At 35.0% G+C, this 20,460-nt stretch overlaps 1 pseudogene; it reads left to right on the top strand.

Moving 5' to 3' along the window:
- The first annotated feature begins 2,980 nt into the window (after nt 1-2,980).
- Nucleotides 2,981-3,472, top strand: LOC149540821 (uncharacterized; annotated as a pseudogene).
- Nucleotides 3,473-20,460: the final 16,988 nt, after the last annotated feature.

The raw sequence follows: 20,460 nt of genomic DNA, 5'->3' as shown, positions 1-20,460 counted from the left end.
AGGAAATCATTGTGCATACAATTAGGAACTAAATTAATAGCAAGAGAGAAATAGGAAAGTGGGACAAACACATTATCCATTTTGTGAGGAACCTACATTTTTTTATTGGAGCAACTGAAAAAAAATCTGTATAAGACCCTAATAATATTATCCAAATGAATGGAGAGAAAATTACTTCAACAATTTAAATTTTACTATAATAACAAAAAAATTATAAATGTTAAATCTAGTTATCAATAAGATTCAAGTAATAAATAGTTAAAGAAATTTTAATTACAATACTATTTTCTTATCTATAAGTACTAATAACACATACATAAATCTATATATTTGATCTATATGTATATCATGTTAAATTTACAAATGGATCACAAAGACACTTACATTTTATATTTCATTTAATTGTTTTATATTCTTTGATACTCTTTCCCATAGCTTAAACATCTTACACTAAAGCTTCATTCCTAGACTAAAAGTGTTAGATAGTTAAAGTTGACTTATTTTTTCAAGCTTAATTTTTCTATTCTTTCTTCATTCTACACTCTGGACCAAAGAACACCATATTTAAATGGGGGTATGTGTAGGATCATGCTCAACCAAACTATGACGTTAAGTGGCAGTGAAAAGCAAACAAATCAGGGTTATGTTAACTTGACAAGTAATTTTAAAGTAGTTATGAGATTTATATCAAAAAGTTATAAGAAGAGAATCTCTAGGAAATTTAATTTAGTTTCTAAACTAATAAGCCTTATCTAGAGAAAAAAAAATTTATTTGGTCAAAATTTTGGATTTTAATGCAATACTACAAAACTTTTAGAGTGAAATAAAAAGTAGGTGTATGTCTGACCACCTTAATAAAAACCAAACGATAATAATTTTTAATATAATTATAGATATAAAAAGTAGACTTGTGCCCATAGGTGATGCATATTTTTGTGTATTTTTATTCCAAATAAATAATTAAATATAAATTTTTTACTATAACTATTTGAGAATTTAAAAACTCACATGGCTGACCACCTTAACTAATTGAAAACTTTACAAAATTATTAGTTTTCTTTTTTTTCTTATACTAGGCTAACCTCACATATTATTAGTCAATTAGTTACATTAGGCTATGACCCTCTTCAACCCTTAAGATGGATTATGATATGTCCCTAGGGATCCTAGGATTCCTAGGGACACATGTTGGGATGAAATGGGTTGAAGGGGGTCATAGGTTAGCCTATGACCCCCTTTGACCCATATGATCAACTAAAATATTTCCCTAGGGATTTTAGGACACCTAGGGAAACATGTCACAATGAAATGAATCAAAGGGGGTCATAGGATAACCCTTGAGATGTATTAAGATATGTCCCTAGTGGTCCTAGGACCCTTAGGGATACATTTTATGATGAAATGGGTCGAAGGAGGTCTTGGGTTAGCCTACAACCCCCTTCAACCCATATGATCAATTACTATATGTCCCTAGGGGTCCTAGGTGTTAGAGTAATTAGATATTTCCTAATTAACTCTAGTTTTCTTAAGCTAAATTTTAGGCATATAATAATTAATTATTTTATTAATTATTATGATGCAAGCTAGGTTAGAACTTTTTAGGGTTTCAATCTCCTTTATAAGGATGATCTCTCATTATAAACATTCACTGAGATTAATTCATTGTTGATTATAGCAATCTTTTTTTTGCTCATCAAGAATGTCTCATCTGGCAATTCTTGCCTCCATAACTTTTTGCCTCTCTCTTTTTGTGACATGTGTTTGAATATAGGTGATTCTTGAGAGCTGTGGGGTTGATCTGTCATCAACTTCAACATGGTATTAAAGCTTTAGATCTTCATGCCCCTGTTCTGTTCTCAAGATATTTGACATCAAGTTTTAGATTTGAGCTTTCAACATTTTTTATTGGATCTAGGGGTCACTAATTTTTGAGGCACTTTGAGAAAAAATGGACATCATTGTTGACATTAGAGAACTTGGAAACCCTCATTTCCATAAAAAATATGTCTAGTTAGGATACTGTTGAAATTTGAGGAAAGAAAATTTTGTACTAACTTGGGCAGGCATCTTGAGGTACTAATATTTTTGATTTTTTTTGTTTGTGAATTTCTTTTGTGCATAAATGCTTGATTTCTTTCTTGAGATGATTCATTTTTTCTTTGGATGTGGGGTTGATTTGTTTTTAGAGACACCATCTTCATCAATGCATTGACTCGATCTTTTGTTGGGTGGAGCACTTATTTGCTTAGGCCTAACATTTTGATTTTTGGTGACATTCACACCAACCATGTCTTTGACCAGATCTAATGCTCCTCTCTTTCTATTAGATGATTTGTCCCATGCTTGGTGATCTATTGTTGTAGACTTGTATTGATTAGGTGAAGTTTTGCGATTTGTATGAGCTATGGAAAAATTGGTGGTGTTTTTTGGCTGTCACATTTTTAGGTTTTGGAGGATGCTAGATTGTCCCCCAAATTATGGTTGAATGCCCATTATTTTTTCTTTGGGATATTGGTTATGGGCCTCAGACCCTGTGACTTTCATCTCATCGAGATTCCTCTTTTTTTTTCTCATACAGTGCCTGTGCGATGTATGCCTTAGAATCTATTGACCCGAGCAGCCATGACCCCGTACCTTCCATGTGTTTGGCTCAATTTTTTGAGTGTACATGAAGTTGTAGTTGGAAGGTGTGTGTTTTAGTTTCTCTATTGTGTGTTATTTGGAGTGCATGTGTTTTTATGGCCTTCAGTATCCATGCAATTTGTTTGAGTGAAAATTTGTGCCTTCAAGATTGCATGGACCCTAAAGTTTGTAGACATGGCAATTGGTGTCCTATAGGAGATTGGAGCCATGCCACAGATTTCATGATTTTTAACTATTGATTGCCTCTTTATTTTGAACAATCACATTTTTTAGCAATTTGTAGATATCAGTCTAGTGTCAATAGGAAGAAAATCATTGGCATTGTGTTGATGTCATCATGGATGACATGGAGACAAAGGTTGAGACAGAAGAAATCTTGTCTAGTGAGTGGCCTAAAAATTTCTCCATGCTTAATTTTGAGGATTTGTTATCTTATTTTGAGCCCATGATCTTCAAAGAGTAGGCACAACTTGGAACACTTTTGGCTGATGTGATATATATAGCTAGACCAAATCAGTTGCTGGAAGAGATATACAATAATATTGAGAGTGGCACAAGGCTCCTTGTTGTCAAAAAAGACCTCAAGTGTATTGGCGTTATCTCCAATAAAGACAAAGAAAAAGCTTCCAAAGGGTTAAAATCAACTATTGGCAAGGTCATGAGCTCACTTGCAATAACTTTATCTATCAAAAAGACCATATTAGATGCTATTGTTTTGATGCTTAAATCCAAAATTCATCAAATTCTCATAATAAATGACTAGGGATAGGTTGTTGGTATTGTAACTTGTACTAATATTTTCAATGCCCTAGAGGGACATCCTAGCTAAATTTTACCTATACTATGCCAATTTGATTCTCCAAAAAATGGTTCTCTAATGAGAGGTTACCAAAGACATGCATTGGAGAATTCTTATTACTGAAAGTTTCTTGATCTTTTTCAAGAACCTAATGTGCATGTCACTAGCTGAGTGCCATCAAAGTTTCTGGCACATTTTTTTGTTGATCTCCCATGCTTCAATTGAACCCACTTCATGTTTTTCATTTCGATCCAAATGCAATTTGTTTGGAGGGTATTTTACTTTGGTTTTTTTTCCAACTTCTAAATTTGGCCATTTTGGCCACCAAATTTTAACTCCAACATTCGTCGTTTGATCTAGCAACAATGACTTTTTAATCATCTTGTTTTGTTTCTGACAGTTGGAATTTTTTTAAGGTAGGGGTTTTTTTTTTTTTTTTTTTTACATCAATGGCCATTTGACTGTCAAATTTGGAATTGTCACTTGTTGACATCATTACCATGTCAGTACTACATCATCAACATTCCTATCACCTCCTCAAGCTTTGCTTGGACCTACCTTTTCATTTTTGCCCATATCTTAGGCATACAGACTCCATTTTCCAAAAAACAAGATATCAACAAAAAGCTATTTCTAAGCCCATCATATTGGTAGAAGGGATTTTCAATTTTGATGTTGTTTTGATGGCTTTTTCTATTGTCAAATTATGAAGTTCATTTTTGTACTTTGGGAGACATATCTTGAGCATACGATCTTCAATTTGTGAATTCTTTATATCATTGGAAAGGTCTTTTTCAAACTCTTTTCAGTGATGCTAGTTCTTTTTCTAGATTCTATTCTAGGCACATTCTATTCAGTCTTTTTCATTTTCACATTCTAGTAGATATCTTGGTTGTTTTAGGTTCAAGGATCAATTTCTTTGCTTCAAATGATTCATCATGACTTGTACTATCTATTGTAGTAGTCTTATGTATCTTCTGGTCTATTTAGACATCATTTGTATGCATTCTTGCAAACACACTAAGATAAAGTGTCATATTGCATCTATATTTTCATTTCAATTTTTTTGCCTTATTTTGTCTTTTGATTCGAGCAGTGTCATATGACGACACTCATGTAGATTATTGTATTATTGGGATTCACTATATCTTGTTCCTTATTGTACATGCACTACTCTAATAAAGTGCCATGGGGGGTTGATATTTTGCCTTTGTTTTTCATGTTCCTTTGTCTAGTAAGTGTCTCTTTTGTGACATTAGCTTCATGATGTATCTGAAATTGATCACCTTAGTACACACATTTGTATTCTTTTTTGCATCTTGATCGCGCTTCCTTGGCATGCAATTCTTTTGGCCCACTTTTCCAATTTCTTGTCACCTCACCCTTGTCTGCTTTATGGGGGGGGCAACTTCTTCTATTAATTCTCATGCTTCCTTAGTTATATTGATAATCTCTTCAAGCTTTGGTGTTTCATCCCATCTGTATCTTTGAGTTTAGTTTTTTTTCTTTGTGTGCCTCCTAATTCAATGCATATTACAGTCTTATCTACCTAGTTAGGTTCTATTTTAGTTGATTTTTTTAAAAATCAATAGTTACTTTTGATAGAGCTTTGTAGCTTCTACATGTTTCAATGGTGTTTTTTATGATCATCTTTTGTTCCTATCTTTTGGGATATTCCCTAGTTTGAAGGCTTCTTTAGTCCTTTAGTAGTTCTTTTCAAAATCTTTTGCATCTCTTTTGGAGTAGGGTTTTTCCCATGTGGTTTTCTCTATTTCTCCACTTTTCAAATATTTGGTTGTGCTTGGGTACCTCATCAAGCCTTGCTTATCAAGACACAATTCTACTTTCAATATTAGTTTCTAGGTTTTTAGACTCTCCCTAAGTTTATCTTAAGGATGGGTGTTAGAGTAATTGAATATTTCCTAATTAACTCTAGTTTGCTAAAGCTAAACTTTAGGTATTTAATAATTAATTCTTTTATTAATTATTATGGTGTGACCTAGGTTAGACCTTTTTAGGGTTTCAATCTCCTTTATAAGGATGATTTCTCATTGTAAACATTCATTGAGATTAATTCATTATTGATTATATCACTATTTTTTTTGCTCATCAAGAATGTCTATGGATCTAGCAATTCTTGCCTCCATAACATTTTTCCTCTCTCTTTGTTTGATAGGGTGTTTGCATGTAGGTGATTCTTGGGAGCTGCAAGGTTGATCTTTCATGAAATTACACACTAGGACCCCTGGGGGCACATGTCATGATGAAATGGGTTGAAGGGTCTTGTCAGTTAGCCTATGACTCTATTCGACCCATATGATTGATTACCATATATCCCTAAGGGTCCTAGAACCCCTAGGGACACATATTATGATGAAATGGGTTCAAGGAGGTCATAGGTCCCTTTAACCCATATGATCGATTACCACATCCCTAGGTGTCCTAGGACACCTAGCAACACAAGTCGCAATCAAATGGGTTGAATGGGGTCATAGATTAGCCTACAATCCCATTTGACCCATATGATCGATTACCATCTAAGAGTCCTAGGACCCCTAGGGACACATATCATGATGAAATGGGTCAAATGGGGTTGTAGGTAGCCTATGACCCCTTTCGACCCATATGATCAATTACCATAGGTCCCTAGGAGGGACACATGTCACAATGAAATGGGGCAAAGGGGGTTGTAGGTTAGCCTACAACCCCATTTGACCCATATGATTGATTACTATATGTCCCTAGGGGTCGGGACACATTTTGTGATGAAATGGGTTGAATTAGCCTACGACCCCTTTCAATCCTTAAGATGGATTATGATATGTCCTAGGGAAACATGTCATGATGAAATAGGTTAAAGGGGGTCGTAGGTTTTCCAACATCCCCATTTGACCCATTTCATTGATTACCATATGTCCCTAGGGGACTTAGGACCCCTAGGGACACATGTCATGATCAAATGGGTTGAAGGTAGTCATAGGTTAGCCTAGGAACCCCTTTGACTCATATGATCAATTACCATATGTCCTGAGGGGTCCTACAACCCATAGGGAGACATGTCATGATGAAATGGGTCAAAGGGGGTCATAGGTAAGCCTATGACCCCATTCAACTTATATGATCAATTACTATATGTCCCTAGGGGTCCTAGGACCCCTAGGGACATGTTTCGTGATGAAATGGGTCAAAGGGGGTTGTAGGTTAGTCTATGACCCCATTCAACCCATATGATCGATTACCATATGTTCCTACGGGTCCTAAGACACCTAGGAACACATGTCGTGATGGAATGGGTCGAAGGGGGTCAAAGGTTAGCTTGCGACCCCCTTCAATCCATATGATCGATTACCATATGTCCCTAGTAGGTCCTAGGACCCCTATGGACACATGTTACAATGAAATGGGTTGAAGGGGGTTGTAGGTTAGCTTAGGATCCCATTCAACCCATATGATTGATTTGTTAGAAATAGATAATACTAAGAGGGGGGTGAATCAATATTCTGCAATCTTTTGTCCACAACTGAATATTGTTAATTACTTTATAACTTGCATATGAAAGTAAACCAACAATTTTGAATAGTAAATATAACCATACACATAGAGAACTCATAATACCATTATTTATCAACTAGGGAAACTGTGGCCAAGGGAAAACCCCAATGGGGATGATACCCACTAGATGATTCACTGAACAATAGGATCCTATTAAAGGTATTGATCATGTTAGGAGTCTATGAAGTAACTATAGTGTCTTGAGTCCTTGTTAGAGGAATAGGTCTTTTCAAAAACCTCAACCTTTTTAGGAGTTGCTACAACCCTATTAGGAGTTGGTAGAACAATTACACTATATACAAGAAGAACCCACTACCCTAACATGCAATTATACAATTTAATTCCTTCATAATATAGGTATACATACAATACTTGCTTTGTTGCTATAACTTACACTTGCTCTAACCTTACATTAGATTTCACAACATATAAGGCTCACAGATAGTTCTCACAAGATTTTTCATGTCACATCTAATCACACAACTTCCACATTATCTATGAAAGATAAGATATTTACTTACACCTTGCACAATCACAAAACTTTGCACTATCAGTCTTAATGTCTTCCCATACTTGATATAATATAAAATAACTTATGGAATAATATCCATATAGTCAACTCAACATAACATAGTAATTATTTTGCAACCAAAATAATTCCTAAAGCAATACAACTCTGTTTCCTACCAGGCTCTGTTCTGGACTATTAAATGCCCACATTGTTAATCTTATTGTGAATTATGTTATACTATTTGTACACACATACGCACTGGTGCACATCATCATGATAGTGTCACAAACCTTTCCTTAACTACACATAAACTAACTCTCTGCACATCGTCCATACTCTTAAGATATGTTCTCTGAACTACTACAAACTGTCTTAGACAATTATTTATCTTTAAATGCATAAATGAAAACCATCAATACATCTACTTGACCATATTGCCAACAATCTCCCCCTTTTCATTGATAGAAACATTCAAAAAAATTGGATAAGTCCCAAAATGATGTTATAAAAAATAAATAAATGTAACTACAAAATTATTTCTTTCAAAGCATAACAATTTTATTCATGTTTTGATGGATCATTACATTCCTTATCACTCCTTTACATTGCTGCATACATAAGCTCCCCCTTACATATACATTTACATTTATAAAAAATTTCCTTTACATTACTCCCCCTTTGACATCAATGGTAAAGGTGCCAAAACTTGTTGCCTATTGTTGATCAGCTTGTCATTCTCGATATGCAATCTGCAAAATCAATGTTCAATTTTTCAAATTCTTTCTTCTAGTTTCCTTTGACTATATCTAATATATTGAGGAGTACAAAAAGTTCATAAGATGCCACTTCAATTGTGCTTAGGTTAGTAGAGGCAAATTTGCCATAGGAATTCTTTGTTGAAAGAAATTCCTCCAATTGCCTCTACAAAATTACAATTTTAGGTGTTAAATATTCTCTGAGAATAGAGAATCTTCTTATTACCTTCTCCTTGTCAGATTTAATGTTTCTAATAGCATTGTGGATCTTCTCAATGCCATTCTTGGAATCTTTAATTTTGATCTCATCTTGTTGCAATCTTGTAATCAGTGTCTGAAGCTCACTTATATGGTCTTTGATCTTTGCATCAAAATATGATAAGTGTAACACATTGTGCACTATCCATACAACTTCTTACCTTCAGCAATGCATTTTTTTGGTTCCTTGATGTTTTCATCAAGTGCCTTCAAGTCATTACACACATTGGTACACACTGTGTTGAATAGAGATACATCATAATTTGTTTGTGCTTTCTCTATTGCTATTTTAGCTAAAGTTGTGAATTCCCTAACAAAGGTCTTCACCAACTCTTTATCCTTGGCCTACAAGTCTTGAATTTCTAAAATTGTGGAAACTATCTTTTGCATGCACTCGAAGACTTTAGTAAGAGTCTTCTCCAAAGGCTTAACAATTTTATTATTCTCAAATAATTTTCTCAGGGTGCCCATTAATTCTTTCTGATCTTCATAACTAGAAGGGATGGATAGTGTTGTTGATGTTCAAGTTTCTGGTACTGCTGAAGGTATAGTAGCCTTAATCTTTTGTTTCTCTCTTTCATCTTTGCCTTAGCCTCCTTCTTCTTTCTTCTTCTTTCATTTTCATTTTCTCTTCTTCTTTCATTTTCCTTTTCTCTTCTTCTTTCCTCTTCTTTTCCTTTTCTTCTTTCCTTTTCTTTTATGCTTCCTCTTCCCTTTTTTCTTGTTCTACCTTATTCATTTTCTCTTCTTCTTCATCATCAAAATTGGTATAAGCAGTCATATTGCTGATACTTACAACAATATTTTCTCCATACCTTGCAAAAGGCTTCTTCTTTGCATCCACAGTTATGTATGTACTATCCACTTGCATGGATCTATTACCCATAACAATGTAATGTGGTGATAATGCTTGCTGTGTCTCCTTTATTTCTTCCTCTTCCCTAGAAGGTGTATGGACTTCCATATACACTGGACTATCAACCTTTCCTTGTGCACTCTCCTTAGGCACTAAGGAAATATAATTTACTATAGCCTCCTCTATTTCTTTCCTAATGTCCTCATAATTGTCTGCCATTAGAAGAATTGCTCTTCTTTTGTTCCTTAGCAAGGGCTCAATACCCTTCAAAATTTTGTCAGATTCTTCTTTTTGTCCAACATCACATAACTTGTTTATGGATGTGATCCTAATGTTCAAATATTTTTCTACTACTTGTCTCTTCCTATTAATTAACCTATTATATAGGTCTTCAAGAATTTTATTCTGAAAACTTTCAAATCTCTTATTTCTCAAAATAATGTTACTTATGGTGGCATTCTCTAGCTACCTTCCATCCATACTACTATACATGTTATAAAATTTATTTAATTGAACAAAATTTTCATCATTTATAATTTGGATGTTTAGATCCTCTACCTTTGGTTTCCATGCCTTTTTTTCTAGAGATATCTTAGCTTTCTACACATCTTGTTCAACAGGTCTATCTTTGGTATCACATTTTAAGCTTTCAGAACTGCTCACTTGCATGATTAATTTGTTGATCTCAAATTGGTTTTGACAAAGGAATGTATATACACTTAAATAATTAACTTGGTTCATGCCAAATAAGTAGCATATTCCTAGCACAACATGTATAAGTTAGTGCATGCTGAGTAAATAGTGAGTGTTGAGTCACTCAAGTGCCAAGCATATAGTATATGTTGAGTGATTTAGGAGCCAAGCAAGAAATGCATGTGGAGTCATTCAGAAGTTGAGTCATAGTATTGAAATTAGTATATGCTAAGCATCAAGGACTATAGATGCCAAGTAACACAGTTATGTCATAGTTGTTTGTATTGGCACAAACTACTATGTAAACCATTTTTGAATCGACTTATAGATTGAATTATGATATTTAGGTGATAATGATGAATCTTAAGTTGGAATCTCTATGCATCACTTGCATCCAATCAATTAAAAGGAAGGTCTAAGTGACAAAATGGGTGAATCATAGCTATTGATTCACAACTAGCCCTATGTTGCCTAAGTCTTCTTCAGGAGGAAAAACCTTTCTTTAAGTGTGAAAGGGAATGTATGAATGATCAAGATGAGTTTTTCATGCACAAACTAAGACATTCATGGTGACTAAGGTATTATGATCTAAAATTGCATTGCAGAATCAATTAAAGGAGAATAGAGGAAGGAAATAGTGAACAACAGAGAGACATCTGATCAAGAAGGATCAAATATACATTAGTTTAGAGGTGATTTGTTATCAAGAAACAAAGTGCTAACCACAAGATCAATGCTGAGACATTTTAATAGGTGAATTAGTTAAATCTCTTAATAGAGTAGCCCTAATAAGCTGTATTGAAATCTTATAACAAGGTGCTTACTTAATTGTGAGTTGAAGTCCCTTAACAAGGCATACTTTTAACATGGTAGGACCTAATAGTCTTTGTAAGCCTTTAGTAGGGTAGGCCTTTCATAGGGTAGATCATGGTTCATGATCAAACATTGTAACCTTTATTGGATACACTTTATTACTACAATAGTGAAATTTGTGGGTATCATCCCCACCCTAGTTTTACCTTCTCATTGGAGGGTTTCTGGGTAATCATATCTTGTGTCATATGTGTGAATGCTTATTTGTTTACATGCTTTACATGGTATTTTAGTTTACTTATTGAATATGTGAGATGGATGTATGGTGAATATTTTTGTTGGCATTAAGTTATTATTTCCATTAGTAACAACATTTATCTATATCAGTATAGCTACCAAGCTCAGCACTTAGTTTCCTACACTCACTGAGCTTCGTAGTTCAGACCGAGCATTCTAGTATTAACCAAGCTTCATAGTTCACACCGAGCATTCTAGTGTTCACCGAGCTTTGCAGTTCACACTGAGCATTCCAGTGTTCACCAAGCTTCATAGTATTTACCAAGTGATGGAAGCGCAATATTTACCAAGTAATGAAAGCACAATATTTACTGAGTAATGAAAGTGCAGTATTTATCGAGTAATGGAAGTGCAATATTTATCGAGTGATGGAAGTGTAACAATTACCAAGTGACAGAAGTCTAATGTTTACCGAGTGATGAAAGTGTAACATTTATCGAGTGATGGAAGTGTAATGTTTATCAAGTGATGGAAGTGTAGTGTTTATCGAGAAAAATCAAGGTAAATGAAGGATTCACTTTTTATCGAGTGACACTACATCTACCAAGTCACCTACAATTACTAAGTTTAGAACTACGTTGAGTGATTAGTATGGACCAAGCCTTCACTTCTACTGAGTGCATGACAATGCTAAGTAATGCAGTGGAAACTGAGTATTAGAAGCTCACCAAGTCAGTTTAGTGAACCCGAGTTATTTACTATTGGGCTGACTCAGTAATGTTTTGTTCACTTCTATTATGGCCGACCTTGCAATTGTAATTATTGGAATGGTATATATGTAATGTATTAAATTATTTGCAAGATGTATAGTATATGGATAAGAGTATCAAGAGAGACATGTAATGTTTTGAGAAGTGTAAATGTGAATTAGCAGAAGAGTAGAATATTCAAGAATGTCTACAAGGAGCAGTAAAAGATTCATCAGTCACAAGAGGTGATCTATACTTCAAGGATCTAAATCAGCAAATCAAATTTGTAAGTGGATCCACTGTTTCATCCTAACAGGTGAATCAATTTTGTAAACCCTTTAATAGGGTAGACTTAATAGTCTTTGTATAAATCTCCTAACAGAATGCATACTTTAGTGTATGTTTGTAAATCCTCTAACAAGGTGGACCTAGCAGGGTAGATCACCAGAAGTGGTCCATGTAAGCCTTAACAGGCGAACTTCATACCGCAGTAACGAAGTTTTGTGGGTATCATCCCCACCCCAGTCTTATTTTCTATTTGGAAGGTTTTTGGGTCACCAAATCACTGTGTACATGTGCTATAAATGTTTGTTCTCTCATATATGCAGTAGATTAAATAAATGAATTGAGAATAGTATATATGGTTAAAGTGCTGAATTGTTTTAAAAGTTTTGATGTTACTAATTCACCCCTCCCCTCTCAGTAACATATCATATCTTGAATATTTCCAACATTTGGTATCAGAGATATTTGGTTCTTAGGACAAAGCTTGACAACTTGAGCAAAGATCAAGGGGAATGTAGATATTTAGACTTAATAAAGCTATTGAAAATGAAAAGCTAGATCTGGAAATGGCCATGGCTCAACTCAAAGAAGCAAAGGAGCATCTTTCTCAATCCCTGAAGAGAAGGAAGGAACTTGCAAGACAAATTAATGATCCTCAGTATGTTGAAGAAAAGATTGAAGATCTTTTACCGTCAAGTAGTATAGATGAAGCTAATGAGGCTATCAAGGAACTCCTAGCAAAGAATGGTTCTCTATAGGAAGAAGTAAGAATGATTAAAAGAGAACAAGAAATCCAATCAATCAAGTTATGTGAAGTTTTGGAACAGAGATTAAAAAATGACTTGAGATCTGAAAGACAAATCAATGAAAGATTAAAAAATGACTTGAGATTTGAAAGACAAATCAATGAAAGTTTGGAAAATGACCCGAATGCTGAAAAGAAAATCAATGAGAGAATGATGAAATATCAAATAGACATGACTCAATTAAATCAACAAAGTGAGCAAAATCTTCATAGACAAAAGGGTAAAGCTGGACTTGGTTATAAGGAAGAAGATGAAACCTCCAAACAAGGTGCCCAAAGGAATCAAAGACCTACTTGCAATCATTGTGGTAAGCTAGGTCACACATCAAACAAGTGTTGGAGCAATGGAAAAGGTAAATTCAATGGTAAATGCTACAATTGCAGTCAGCATGGTCATAAAGCTAATGAATGCAAGGAGAAACCAAAATTTGAAGGCAATTGTCACAAATGTAAGAAGCATGGTCACAAGACATTCCAATGCAGATCCAAATCATTTAATCCAGCTGAACAACTTGTTAAGGAAATCTTTGGATGGGACTACAATACCTAGTGCAGATGTCATTATTGTGGAGAATATGGACATATTGGTATAAACTATACAAGACATCACCTAAGAAATAAGGACACTATTGTAAGATGTTATACATGCACTGAACTTGGTCATATAGCTAAAAACTACATGAACATAGGAAGAGTTGAAGATGAAAAGAAAGCTAAAGCTGAAAACATTCAAAAGTAGATGAGGAACTAGTGGATTCCTAAATCTACCAAGCAAGACAGTTCAAATGATGGTAATGTCACTCAAGAAGTGGATGACTCCACCAATTCCAATTAGATCCACAAATAAGGATATGGAACTACATATTCTAGTGATATCTCAAGCAGTTCCAAAATAAAAGAAAGCAAAATGACCAAATCAGTATTCCAAATACACAAAGATCAAAGAAAGTGTATCCTTCACCGAGTTTCATCTACCGAGGAAAGTTAGTTGAAGACCTTACCGAGCTAGGTCGGGAGTAACTAAAAGTTTTGTTCAATCACCGAGTTGCAAGCTTCCACCAAGCAAGTGAATGATAGCTTGTCAAACACTATGTCATCTTAGCTACCTTCGTACCAAGCATTAATGACAAAATTTTCATCAAAAGGGCCTTGGTTTGATTCTTCATTGCGATTTCAGAGCTAAGAAAATTTTAGGTGCAATTCAAGCAATTTTGAGTGATTCCAACCAATTTTCTAGCAAAATATTTGTTCGAAAAATTTCTATCTTTTACCAAGTATCAATGGCATCAGGGAGCAAAAGTGGCACTAAGGCAAAGAAGGGTTCATAAATGCTAGTAAAGGGTGTAGAATGGAAAGTGCCCAACTTCAAAATTGTCCCAGCAGTTGCAGAATCACTTGACCCTAACGGTCCTCAATCTAAAATTCCACCAAAGGTACTCCTTATAAATGATATTCGTACACATTTTAAATGTTCTGTTCAAGAAATTGGAAACCTTGAGATGGATAATGCCCTAGGAGAAATGAGTGTTGATGGCTCTTTGAAACTTGAGCATAAGAATCTTGAAACAAAAGGCTTGACTCATATCTCGCATATGCCAAGAAGCTTCCAAACCAAATGGATTAGGTATATTCTAAGTCAAGTGCACAATGGGCAACTATGGTTAGAGTAGCCAATGTTAATCACAAAGAAGATGATTCACAAAATCACGGGTCTCCCTATGCTCAACAAAGTGAAGGTTACCAAAACCCTAGGATGGGATGAGTTATAAAAGCAAACCCTAGCTAAATGGGATGGTAGAGGTTTGAAGGTTAGCACTATATCTATTGTTGAACTAAGATTTGGCACTCATGTCATTGCCCACAAAATCTATAGCTCTAGTCGACTGAATAGTGTACCCTATGAGGCTATGGATTTGGCCTTCAAAATTGTAAAGAAGAACCTTGAATTTGACCTATCAAAATTATTGTTGAAACAATTGAACAAGAACATGGATAGTATAAGGACTTTAAAGAATAATCCCTATAAATGTTTATTCTTCTATATTCAAAAATTCTTTTGATCTAAAGGAACAGTAGTATGGAGAAAAGATATTCCCATTCTTTATCAGATAAATGAGTTTGTAGCAGAAATGGGTGAAAATTTTGATAGCATCATGGATGACCTTTTTGAAGATTTCAAGGAAAGGATGAATAATAGGTTCCTGAATTCCACCAAAATTGGTTGAAGACTACAAAGATGATGTATGCTTTATGGTTCATTGTGATAAAGTATACATTTAGGCAGTTAAACCTCGAGTTGCATGGATGAAACCTCTTCCTTATGAGGTTAATATTGATGAGGCAAGGGACATTATTGAAGCATTGGTGAATGAGCTAGTAGACCCAAAGCAACCAATCTTTGAAACATATGATGAGGTAAAGGCTAGAATTGAGCTTGAAATCAAGCTACCCCAGGCCATAAGCAAAGGCAAGAGGACGATAGCTAAGTTGAAAATTGCTACAGGCCCTCTTATGCTTACAGAAGGAAAAGGTGAGGATGAAGAAGATGATGAAGAAGAAGAAGGAGGGGAAGAAGAAGAAGAACATGAATCTGAAGAGGAACTGCCAAAGAAGAAAGGTAAGACAATTATTACCAAACCTAAGAAGAAGCCTATTGCAGTATTCTTAAGAAGAACTAGAAAAGGCAAGCAGGAACCTATACTTGTTAGGCCTCCACTCACATTTGAGGAAAGGCTTAAACAATTGGAAGAGGGAGTTGGCATCACAAATTTCAAGGCATTGAAATTTGAAACAAGAAATGATGCTGAGAAGATGCAGATTAAGGAACTGGTACTCAATAAGATGGGAAAATGGAAATACTCCCCGGACCAGCTTGCCTCTCAATCTCCAAAGAACTATTGGAGAGATTGCAACCTAGATGAGAGTCAGCCACCCAAATGGCCAAAGATATATATGAGAAAACCCTGAAGAATCTTCTACCGAGTCTCACTAGACCAGACATTAAGGCAGCAATGAAGAACCATGAAGGTAAAATGATGATTAGATTTCACACATGTTTAATTTTAATTAAGGACATTGAGCATGTTGTAAATGATGCAACAAACATGTGGAAGAACATCTATCATCTGCAAAAGCCCAGTGATGACCCTGTTGAAATCAAGGATGATGATAGCAGTGATAGTGATGATTTTGATAGCACTCCATCCATCATAGTTACTCTAGGAGAGCTACATCCACTAATGGAAGAAAAAGAGGAAGAAGACAAGGAGGAAGAAGCACACAAGGAAGGAAAAGATGAAGAGGATCCAGTTAAAATTGTAGCAAAAGTGATTGCATCCCTTCCTTACTCTCCACCAAAGACTATTACATCCACTATGGAGACAACTTCTACAAGTGAGATTGTGAGCACAATTACCACATCAATTGCTCAATCTTCACCAATCTCCTCCCAGCTCCAAGTATCTAAAATAGAGGTTCCAAGAACTTCATCTACCAAGCTGTCTATCACTTCTTCAGCCACCGAGTCAACCTCCTCAGCTCCTTCATCATCAGTGAGTATAACAGTAAGTTCCACAATATTGTTTTCATCAATTCCAGTAAGTTCTACAATTTTGTTTCCATTAGCATCATTTGTTTCCACTTCCACTCCAATCAGCTTAGATTCTACTATGGGTACTCTACCGAGTATGATACCATTTTTGGGAAGTGTTTCAATTTTTTATTCAATTAATACTTCTATTGACATTCAATCCTCAAATCCTATCTCAGTTTTCACTGCTAGCCCTTCTATCTCCACCATTGTGTCTATTCCTAAGGTCAAACTAGTCATCATAGAAGACAAACAAAAGCATCCACTAAAACTTCTTATCGCTGGAAAAGAAATTGGAGAAGACATTGACTTAGAAATAGAAATAGTGATTCCTAAGAGTGACAATGACAATGCTACCATCGAAGAGATGAGTTTAGTCAGTCAACTCATAGAGATGAAAGCTACACAAAATTAGTTAAGATTAGAAAGGGATAAGGAATATAGAATAATTAAAAATGCTAAGAATATAATTACATATGCCATAGGTGTTGAAGTAGATTCTACTCAACACATTTTTATTCAGTTAGAAGAGGCTGTACATAAATTTAATGAGGATTCTTTCGGTCAAGAAAAAATTATTGAGAAAGCTGAAAAGAAATTTGATAATAAGGTGCTAGAGCATATTTCTCAAAAGATAGCAATCAAGCAAGTTGAATTGTCAACATTTTTGGGAAATTTTTAAAATTCTTTTATTAATGCAGCATCACTTTTTGCCGAACTTTGTGATGTTTCTAGTTTTACTAAAGAAATAAAGGATAAGCTAAATAAGATTGACATTGATATGCAATCAAGCACATCCAAGTTGAAGGTGGACTCCTCCTCTACAACCTCCCATCACACCAAGATAAGATATTTGGCAAATGTACAGGCAAAACTATTGAGAGAGGAAGCTAGGATCCGGTCTACACTCATAGACATCTAGAACATGATCCTTCCTATCATGGACACAATGCAAAAACATCTTGTTCATTGCAAAACATTGGTCCAAGATTATAACTCCTCAGTGGCTGATCACTTGATCCAATTATCAGAAAAAGTTCAAATTTCTCTCTCAACCAGTCAAATTTTGTAGCAGACTTGGGATAGTACATTTGCAACCATCCTTAAAGTACATCAAGAATTTTTATCTCACTTTGGTGTAGCCATATAAATTGTATATATGCAGTCCTTTGGAATTATTGTCAAAAAAGGGGAGAGATTCAGAGTTTTAGCATAATAAATGAGGAGATTTATCACTATAAGTGATAGGGGGAGTTAGCACTCATTAGAGTTAGCATGTGTACATAAGTATCTTTGTATATACATTATTATTCATCAAGAAGGTAAATAGAAATGTATATGTAGCAATTCTACAAAGATCAATTTTGAAAAACAAAAATTCAGTGAAGTCAGGTTATGTACATATATTTTTGCTCATAAGTGTTTTGTCACTAATGCCAAAGGGGGAGATTGTTGGCATTAAGTTATTATTGCCATTAGTGACAACACTTATCTACATCAATATAGGTACCAAGCTCAACACTTAGTTTCCTACACTCATCAAGCTTCACAATTCACACTGACTATTCTAGTGTTAACCGAGCTTCATAGTTCACACCGAGCATTCTAGTGTTAATCAAGCTTTGCAGTTCACACCGAACATTCCAGTGTTCACCGAGCTTCACAGTGTTTATCGAGTGATGGAAGTGCAATATTTACCAAGTAATGAAACCGCAGTATTTACTGAGTAATGAAAGTGCAGTATTTATTGAGTAATGGAAGTGCAGTATTTATCGAGTGATGGAAGTGTAACGATTATCGATTGACGAAAGTCTAATGTTTACTGAGTGATGGAAGTGTAACATTTATCGAGTGATGGAAGTGTAACATTTACCAAGTGATGGAAGTGTAGTGTTTATCGAGTGAAATCAAGGTAAACAAAGGATTCAATTTTACCGAGTGACACTACATCTACTGAGTCACCTATGGTTACCGAGTTCAGAACTATGTCAAGTGATTAGTATGGACCAAGCCTTCACTTCTACTGAGTGCATGATGATGTTGAGTAGTGTAGTGGATGCCTAGTATCAGAAGGTCACCGAGTCGGTTTAGTTAACCTGAGTTATTTACTATTGGGCCAACTCAATAATGTTTTGTTCACTTGTGTTATGGCCAACCTTGCAATTGTAATTATTGGAATGGTATATATGTGATGTATTATATCATTTGCAAGATGTATGGTATATGGATAAGAGTATCAAGAGAGAAATGTAATATTTTGAGAAGTGTAAATGTGAATCAGTAGAAGAGCAGAATATTCAGCAAGGTCTACAAGGAGCAATAAAAGATTCATCAGTCACAAGAGGTGATCTATACTTCAAGGATCTAAATCAAAAAATCAAGTTTGTAAGTAGATCCACTATTTCATCCTAACAGGTGAATCAGTTTTGTAAATCCTTTAATAGGGTAGACTTAACAGTCTTTGTATAAATCTCCTAATAGAGTGCATACTTTAGTGTATGTTTGTAAATCCTCTAACAAGGTGGACCTAGTAGTCCTTTTTGCTCCTAACAAGGTAGATCACCAGAAGTGGTCAATGTAAGCCTTAACAGGCCAACTTCATATAGTGCAATAGGAGTTTGTACACATGGCTTGTTGGAAATTTTTTCAGCACTCTCCTTAGGATTTTTTACAAGGGCTTAACCACCTCTTGTGTACTATAAGTTGGGTGGTTTTATAGAGCATTGATAGATCAGTCTTTTGGTGCAACAACAACTCCACTCTAACAAGTGGTATTAGAGCTTGGTCACAAGTTCAAATCCTCAGACCCTATGTAACGCTAAGGGGGAAATTGTTGGAAATTTGTTCAGTGCTCCCCTTAGGATTTTTGACAAGGGCTAACCACCTCCCTTGTACTATAAGTTGAGTGGTTTATCATGCATTGATAGATCGGTCTTTTGGTGCAATGACAACTCCACTCTAACATGGTTGTGCTACCATTACTCCTTTTGAGGGTCCTGCTATTGTAATAAGTGTTGTTACCAAAACTTTAGATTGCCCACTGGCCTTCATTTCAAGTGAAATTCCCTTTAGCTCATTGAACTCTTGTCTTAACATACTAGATTCCTTAAGGATGGAATCTATCTCTTCTTCTACTTTCTTTGTGCTCTCTTTGCAACGGAGCTCAGATTCTATTATCCTTAACCTTTCATCATGTGTTCCTCATCTAGGACATTATGTGTCCTACTTAGATTCAAGTATAATCTATGGATACCTTTATATCAATTCTACATTCATCTCATAGCCCACAAGCTCAATGAACTTCATTCTAGGCATCACTGCTTCCATACAGGTGTTTTCAGTCTCCACCATGAAGCATAAATTATCTTTATATTTTTCTACCATAGAGGGAGCTATTCTATACCTTAGTTTCATCTCAGACTAAAATTTCTTCATCATTATATCAATATCAATGTCTCTGACATTTTTAGGTTTGGATCTAGAGAATTGAGTCACTATATTTATTGCACACTCGCTACTATCCCAATTGATTATTCCAGGAAACTTTTTTGTAACATTAAAAAAAATGAGTTAGTAAGGACTCAAATATAAATACTACGCTCCTCACTTTCTTTATCTTTGAAATATTATGCAATAGTTACAATCTAATAATGTCATACAAGTTTACTTTCCCTATTTCAACAACCATAACATATGCTGCATGAAGAAATCTAGTTGGTATAGAGTTAACCCTTGATCCATGGTTCAACTTGTACCCTAAGATCTTAGTCAACAATTTGACTCATTTATCTTGAGTAGGATCAACCATCATATTTCTTCCTTCAAACTTGGTTTTTAGGTTTGTCTCTACCATTTTCCTCACATTTCTTTCATTGATAGTATTACAACCTTCATTTCTTAATCCTATAACCTTGT

The sequence above is a fragment of the Cupressus sempervirens genome, chromosome 9, assembly GCF_028749045.1.
Source record: "Cupressus sempervirens isolate cs-2001-9-10 chromosome 9, ASM2874904v1, whole genome shotgun sequence".
Classification (NCBI taxonomy): domain Eukaryota; kingdom Viridiplantae; phylum Streptophyta; class Pinopsida; order Cupressales; family Cupressaceae; genus Cupressus; species Cupressus sempervirens.
This window is presented reverse-complemented; position numbering and strand designations above follow the sequence as displayed.